Source organism: Carassius auratus, unplaced genomic scaffold (genome assembly GCF_003368295.1).
Source record: "Carassius auratus strain Wakin unplaced genomic scaffold, ASM336829v1 scaf_tig00217644, whole genome shotgun sequence".
Taxonomy (NCBI): domain Eukaryota; kingdom Metazoa; phylum Chordata; class Actinopteri; order Cypriniformes; family Cyprinidae; genus Carassius; species Carassius auratus.
Genome location: NW_020529161.1, coordinates 1 through 7,500, shown reverse-complemented (window position 1 = coordinate 7,500; position 7,500 = coordinate 1). Strand labels below are relative to the sequence as shown.

Here is a 7,500-nt window from a genome sequence, read left to right as displayed (position 1 = left end):
GTTATTTTACACTTTTTTTCCAACAGATACATTTATGTCATGTTTCAAAAGAATGTTCTGTACCTGAGAAGAAAACATTTTCATAAACATCTCTGCTTTTCCCTCCAGTCTCCAATATTTGCACAATGTAAACATATAATCTTCCACCATATGCTTATACAATGTCCACACATCTATACGAACAGACCTGTTCTTAACTATATTTCTTCTTTTCCATATAGCATTTTTTGCCAAAATAATTAACAAATTGATCATGATTTTATTCTTACACTTTTCCTCCTTTCCAAACATAAATGTTTTTTGCCAATCTTGATCTTCTTTTCTTTCCCCTAGGTCATTCACTATTTCTTTTAAAACCTTAAAAAAAGATCCTAATTCCTCACACAGTAAAAATAAATGCAACAAACCCTCATCTTGTTTTTTACAAACCTTACATAATGCACTTTGTTCTTTTTTTATAATACACAACCTCATTTCCGACCATATTACATTATGCCTTATAAAATAATCAAGACACTCCAAATTTGTGCTCACCAGTACTCCCCTCATATTTTTCCATATTTCTTCCTCTTTCAAGCCATTGAAGTTTCTTAACCACATATCATTTGAATTTGGTTTTTTAAAAATCTCTTCCCTTAAAACCTGATAAAACATTTTCACATTCCCTAAACTAAACCCTATTCTTTTATTTTGATTAACAAAATACACTTCAGTCTTTCCTTCCTCTTTTTCTTCCTTCTGTATTTCATTTATCCACACTTTTGGTATTGCACTTTTCATTTCTTTATATTGCTTCTTTACATTGTTTATGTCATACTCTTCTTTGGCTTCTTCCAACTCATCAATAATTACTTGCACTGGTAAAAAACCCTCTCTTATCTCATACATAATATCCCTTAGTCTTGCAATCCCAACCTCCCACCATTTTTTAAAAAATATTTCTTTCCCACTTTTCACAATATGCTTATTAAAAAACAATGGTTGGTTTAAAATCTCTTTCCTTCCTCCAGGTATAAAATCAACCTTTGAGAGAAAAAAACCCCAAGCTTTTAAAACTTCTTTATAAAAATCTGGTATTCTTTCAAACATCCATGCTTTCATTTTCATCCATAAAACACTGTCCCCTAGTTTCACATTACCACATTTGTCCAAATAGTATTTCATTGTATCTTTCCATTCTCCTTTTTCTTGATCATCTATATACTTTTTCACAACTTTAATTCTCATACTTTTCTTTTTTAATTCTACATCAGATAATCCCATTCCTCCTTTATCAGCCTGTCCTATCAGAGTGTTATAAGCAACTCTTGGGGGTTTCTTCTCCCAAATAAAATCTAAAACACATCTTTTTATTCTTACTTCCACCCATCTTGGCATTGCGCTCACCATTAAAATATACCACATTTTGGATAACATTAAAGCATTAACCACTAAAATTTTCCCTTTCAAACTTAAAAATCTTCCCCTCCAAAAAATTAATCTCCTTTCCATTTCCCCCAACAACTTTTCAAACATTCTTTCTCTTGCCCCTTTCTCATCTTTTCCTAAAGTCACACCCAAAATTTTTGTTTCCTTCACCTCCTCAAAATTAAAAACTCCTCCTAAATTTGGTACCTTTCCAAACTTCATGTACACAGTTTTTTCTCCATTAACTCTTGCACCTGTACCTTTACCATACCTCTCTACATTTCTCATGACTTCCTTCATACTTTCTAAGTCTTTTAAAATCAGTGTCGTGTCGTCTGCATATTGGAATATCTTTTTCTCTTCTTTACCTTCTTCTATTTTAATACCTTGAATGCTTTTATTTTTCTTAATCATTAAACCTAAAGGTTCTGCTACCAAAGTATATAGCTGTGCAGAGAGTGGACATCCTTGCCTTATTGATCTTGTTATTCTAAAAGGTTCTGTTAAGAAACCATTACACGTCACTCTCGTCATTACCGTTATTATATAAAATTTTTATCCATTCCTTAAAATTCTTTCCAAAACCAAAACGTTCTAAAATTGCAAATAAAAAATCATGTTCTACCCTATCAAAAGCCTTTTCAAAATCTAAATTAACAACATATCCATCCTTCTGTGTTTCATTTAAATAGCTTATTATGTCTCTTACACCACTCGTTATATCAGCAATATCTCTCCCTCTTACACCATATGCCTGATTAGTCACTATAATTTTGGGTAAAATATTTTTCATTCTATTTGCAAGAATTTTAGATAGTATTTTTAAATCTGTGTTTAACATTGTTATTGGTCTAAAATTACTCAAATTATTTTTACTTCCTTTCCTTTTATAAATTAATTTCATCAACCCTATACTCATCCTCTGATCCAATTCTCTTTTATCAAAAATCTCCTTATATACTTCCTTTAAAATCCCACTTATCTTCTCTTTAAAAACTTTATAAAATTCATTTACTATCCCATCTGTCCCCGGGCTTTTGTTTCCTTTTAAACTATTGATAGCTTGTACAATTTCCTCTTCACTAATTTCTTTATCACATTCCTTTTTATCTTCTCTACTTACTTTAGCTGTAACACTCTCTAATAACTGAATTTTGGCTTTTTCGTCAATTCCTTTTGTTTCAAAAAGCCCTTCATAATAGTCTTTCACCTCTGTTAAAATTCCACTTATGTCTTTGACTATTTCTCCTTTTTTATTTTTTAATTCTTTTATTAACTTTGCTTTGCCTCTACTTTTTTCCAAATTAAAGAAAAATTTGTACATTTTTCTCCTGCAATTGTGTTTTTTGCCTTACTCCTTATAATAGCTCCTTTACACTTTTCTTCCTCAATTTTCCGTAACTCTTCCTCCAAAAGTATTATCTGTTTTATATTTACTTCACTTTTATTTGTCTCTTTTCTGAGTTTTTTCCTTATTTCCAGCTCCTTTGCTTTTTTAACTTTCTGTACCAATTTGCTATGGTTTATAGAATATTTTCTTATTTCATATTTTACATTTTGCCACCATAATCGTTTATCTTCAAAGTACATTCCGTCCTCTTTTTCTTTGTCTAATATTTCCTCAATTCCTATTCTATAACTTTCACTTGTCAAAATTTCTGAATTTAGTATCCACACTCCAGGCCCTTTTTTTTCTTTACTAAAGTCAATATTCCATAAAAGCATTTTGTGATCACTCAAACTGGTATCCTTATAACAAATGTCCCCCAGAAAAAAATCCATATCCCTTTCACTTAAAATAAAATCGATTCTTGTCTGACACATAAAATTCCCAACCAGTTGTCTTCTGGAAAATTCTCTTTTCCTTTCATGGTTTTCCCTCCAAACATCTATCAAATTTCTTTCCTCCATCATTTCTTTTAACTCTTTCCTTCCCATATCTGTTCTAAAAACCATCCCATCTGCCATGTCCATCTTACTAAAAACAGTATTAAAATCCCCAACTAAAATAACGTTTTTATATGTCTTTATTAAAATCCTTAATCCCTCAAAAAAATGTTTTTTTTTCTCCCTCCTGGGTGGGTGCATGCAAATTAATTATCACAAATTCATGATCATCTTTCTTAATATTAATCCCAACACATTTGCCTTTTTTGTCATTATAGACTTCATATGAATTAATTTCAACATTTTCCTTTATTAAAATGGCTACCCCCCTTCCTATCCTTCCATCACCATTATTATAAAACATTTGTCCTTTCCATCTCTTTTTCACATCCTCAATCATTTCGTCTTTCCAGTTTGTTTCTTGTAAAATTATCACATCCTGCTTTTTGCATAGTTCTTTTACCATCTCAAATTTCTTTACACTCATTAAACCTCTTGCATTAAAACTCACAAAGTTTAAAACCATAACCAATAAAAAAATAAGCATTTAAAACCATTCATCTTCAGTCTCTCTCACAATCTTGTTCTTGTATCAATCCCAACTTCTTTTTATCTATTTCAATCATCTTTTTCTTTCTAGCAACATTAAGATTTGGCTTTACCTTCATTGATTTTCTTCTTATCATTTTTCCAACCTTTTCTCTTTCTTTCCTTGCCTCCTGTTGTTCCATATCCAGTTCCTCCACCTCGTCGCTCTCCTCTTCATCATTTACTTCCTTGTCATTTGCACCATTCTGTTCGGTTTCTCCATCTTCTCCCTCCTCTGTATCGTCCTCCATTCTGTTTACTTCTCCATCCTGGTGACTTTGGTCCTTCAACTTCTGATTTTCCATATATTCTATTTGCTTTTGTTGTTTGTTTTCCATTGGTTCAAAAGTCTCTGTGGTTTCTGCAATCTCATCTTGCACCTGCCTGTCCATACTTTGTTGCTCCTCTGATTGCTTCTCGTTACCTTCCATCCAGCATTCACATATATTAAGAGGTTTGCCACATTCTGGACATTCAATTGCTGTACAGTCTCTTGAGAAATGTCCTTGATCATTGCATTTAAAACATCTGAACTCAGGACAGTCTTTGATGATATGTTCTGGACTTAAACACAATCTACAAGTTTTGACCTGCCTACTGTGTATTATCCTGAAGTACTGTGAGCCTTCAGTTGTCTCAAACCTTGTACTATATGGCAATGATGCCACCTCCTTTGGGAACTTAACCTTAACAAATCTTGTCCCATCCTCTATCTCCGTTCCTGGGTAAAACCTCCTCCTTATCTCTGTTATGGGAGTAACTCCCCATCCTTCCAATTTCGAGGTTATGTCATCATCATCTAAATACACAGGCAGATGCATGAACGAGACTACATATTCTCTGTCCTGGAGTTTTTTAACATCACACATTTGTCCTTTAATCTGCAAACCATTTAACAGTCCATCACAAGCTTCCTCCGTTTCAAAAGTCACTTCATATTGTTTATTAGTCTTTGGTCTTACCGCAAGAATTTTTTCCACGCTCACTTTTTCCTTTATTGCTCTAATAATGTCCTCCGCTCCTCCATTAAGCACTTTACTGATGTCAATTATTGCTGTAGCTTCTTTTGAATAGATCCTTTGTTTCTTCATTTCTTTCGCCATCATCCCTTCTCCTTGTCTTAATCCTTTGCCTTGGTCAATTGCATTAGCTTTGTTTCAATTCGTTGCAAGTTGTGAAACAAGCAGTTGATCCATTTCACTCATTCTGAATAAAAAATAAAAAATTAAACCACTCCCCAGACAGCATGAAGCTGCTGGTTCGTGGTTTAAAACTAATTAAATAGATAAAGAAAAACTCCTCTTACAATTAATTCTAAAAATAAAAAATAATAAACAAACAAACAATACAAGAGTTAGCTTCCGTCCTTTCTACACACACTTGCACTTCCTGGATTGTACCACTACAATGAACAGGGTTGCACAGGTTGGTATGGCCGTAAGCGAAAAATGCTGCAAAGAGAAGGCTATTTAAAGAGCGGCCCATCTAATCGCCAGTATATTATATAAGTAGGAAAGAAAACCCAAAAGCTTAAGCACCTTGGTATTCCTAGGCAGTCTCTCATCCAAAGTACGAACCAGACCTAAACCTTGTAAGATTCAGAGATCGGGCATTGACTCTTTTTTTTTTTTTTTTTTTTTGAAGATTTTATATAATTTTGAAATTTTCCAAAAAATTAAAAGCACCTGGTTTCCCAGGCAGTCTCCCATCAGTAAAGCACCTGCTATATTCAGGCGTCTTCCATCCATGTACTACAGGCCAAACCCTGCTGTAAGAAGAGGTCGGCCATTGACTTATTTTTTGGAATTTTAAACTAAGTGAAAATTTCCAAAAAGCTTACAGCACCTGGTATTCCAGCGGTCTCCCATCCAAGTACTAACAGCCCAACCTGCTTGCTCGAATTAGACGAATCGGCATAGCCAGGTTGGTATGGCGTAAGCGAGACTGCTGCAAAGAGAGGGCTATTTAAGACCAGCCATCTAATCGCCAGTACATTATATAAGTAGGAAAGAAAAACCAAAAGCTTAAAGCACCTGGTATTCTTAGGCGTCTCTCATCCAAGTACTAACCAGACCTAACCTGCTAAGATTCAGAGATCGGGTTGACTCTTTTTTTTTTTTTTTGCAAGATTATTATATAAATCGTGAAATTTTCCAAAAAGTTTAAAGCACCTGGTATTCCCAGGCAGTCTCCCATCCATGTACTAACCAGGCCCAAACCTGCTAATATTCAGAGATCGGGCATTGACTTTTTTTTTTTTTTTGGCAAGATTATTTTATAAATCGTGAAATTTCCAAAAAGTTTAAAGCACCTGGTTTTCCCAGGCAGTCTCCCATCCATTACTAACCAGGCCCAAACCTGCTAAGATTCAGAGATCGGGCATTGACTCTTTTTTTTGGCAAAATTATTATATACTAAGTGAAAAGTTTCCAAAAAGCTTACAGCACCTGGTATTCCCAGGCGGTCTCCCATCCAAGTACTAACCAGGCCCAAACCTGCTTAGCTTCTGAGCAGAACGAGATCTGGCATAGCCAGGTTGGTATGGCCGTAAGCAAAGACTGCTGCAAAGAGAGGTTATTAAAGACCAGCCCATCTAATCGCCAGTACAATCTTATAAGTAGGAAATGAAAACCCAAAAGCTTAAAGCACCTGGTATTCCTAGGCAGTCTCTCCATCAAGTACTAACCAGACCTAAGCCTGCTAAGATTCAGAGATCGGGCATTGACTCTTTTTTTTTTGCAAGATTATTATATAAATCGTGAAATTTTCCAAAAAGTTTAAAGCACCTGGTATTCCCAGGCAGTCTCCCATCCATGTACTAACCAGGCCCAAACCTGCTAATATTCAGAGATCGGCCATTGACTCTATTTTTTGGCAAAATTATTATATACTAAGTGAAAAGTTTCCAAAAAGCTTACAGCACCTGGTATTCTCAGGCGGTCTCCCATCCAAGTACTAACTAGGCCCAAACCTGCCTAGCTTCGGAGAGCAGACGAGACCGGGCATAGCCAGGTTGGTATGGCTGTAAGCGAAAAAATGCTGCAAAGAGAGGGCTATTTAAAGACCAGCCCATCTAATCGCCAGTATATTGTATAAGTAGGAAGAAAAACCCAAAAGCTTAAAGCACCTGGTATTCTTAGGCAGTCTCTCATCCAAAGTACTAACCAGACCTAAACCTGCTCAGATTCAGAGATCGGGCATTGACTCTTTTTTTTTTTTTTTTGCAAGATTATTATATAAATCGGTAAAATTTTCCAAAAAAGTTTAAAGCACCTGGTATTCCAGCAGGAAGTCCCATCCAGTACTAACCAGGCCCAAACCTTCTAATATTCAGAGATCGGGCCATTGACTTTTTTTTTTTTTTTTGGCAAGATTATTATATAAATCGTGAAATTTTCCCAAAAAGTTAAAGCACCTGGTATTCCCAGGCAGTCTCCATCCATGTACTTACCATGCCCAAACCTGAATATTCCGAGATCGGGCATTGACTCTATTTTTTGTCAAAATTATTATATACTAAGTGAAAAGTTTCCAAAAAGCTTACAGCACCTGGTATTCCCAGGCGGTCTCCCATCCAAGTACTACCAGGCCCAAACCTGCTTAGCTTCCGAGAGCAGA

At 35.0% G+C, this 7,500-nt stretch overlaps 2 pseudogenes; both read right to left on the bottom strand.

Annotated features, from left to right (window-relative positions):
• Window positions 1–6,317: 6,317 nt before the first annotated feature.
• On the bottom strand, window positions 6,318–6,435 carry LOC113101833 (uncharacterized; annotated as a pseudogene).
• A 358-nt stretch (window positions 6,436–6,793) lies between these two features.
• Window positions 6,794–6,912, bottom strand: LOC113101834 (uncharacterized; annotated as a pseudogene).
• Between the last annotated feature and the right edge of the window lie 588 nt (window positions 6,913–7,500).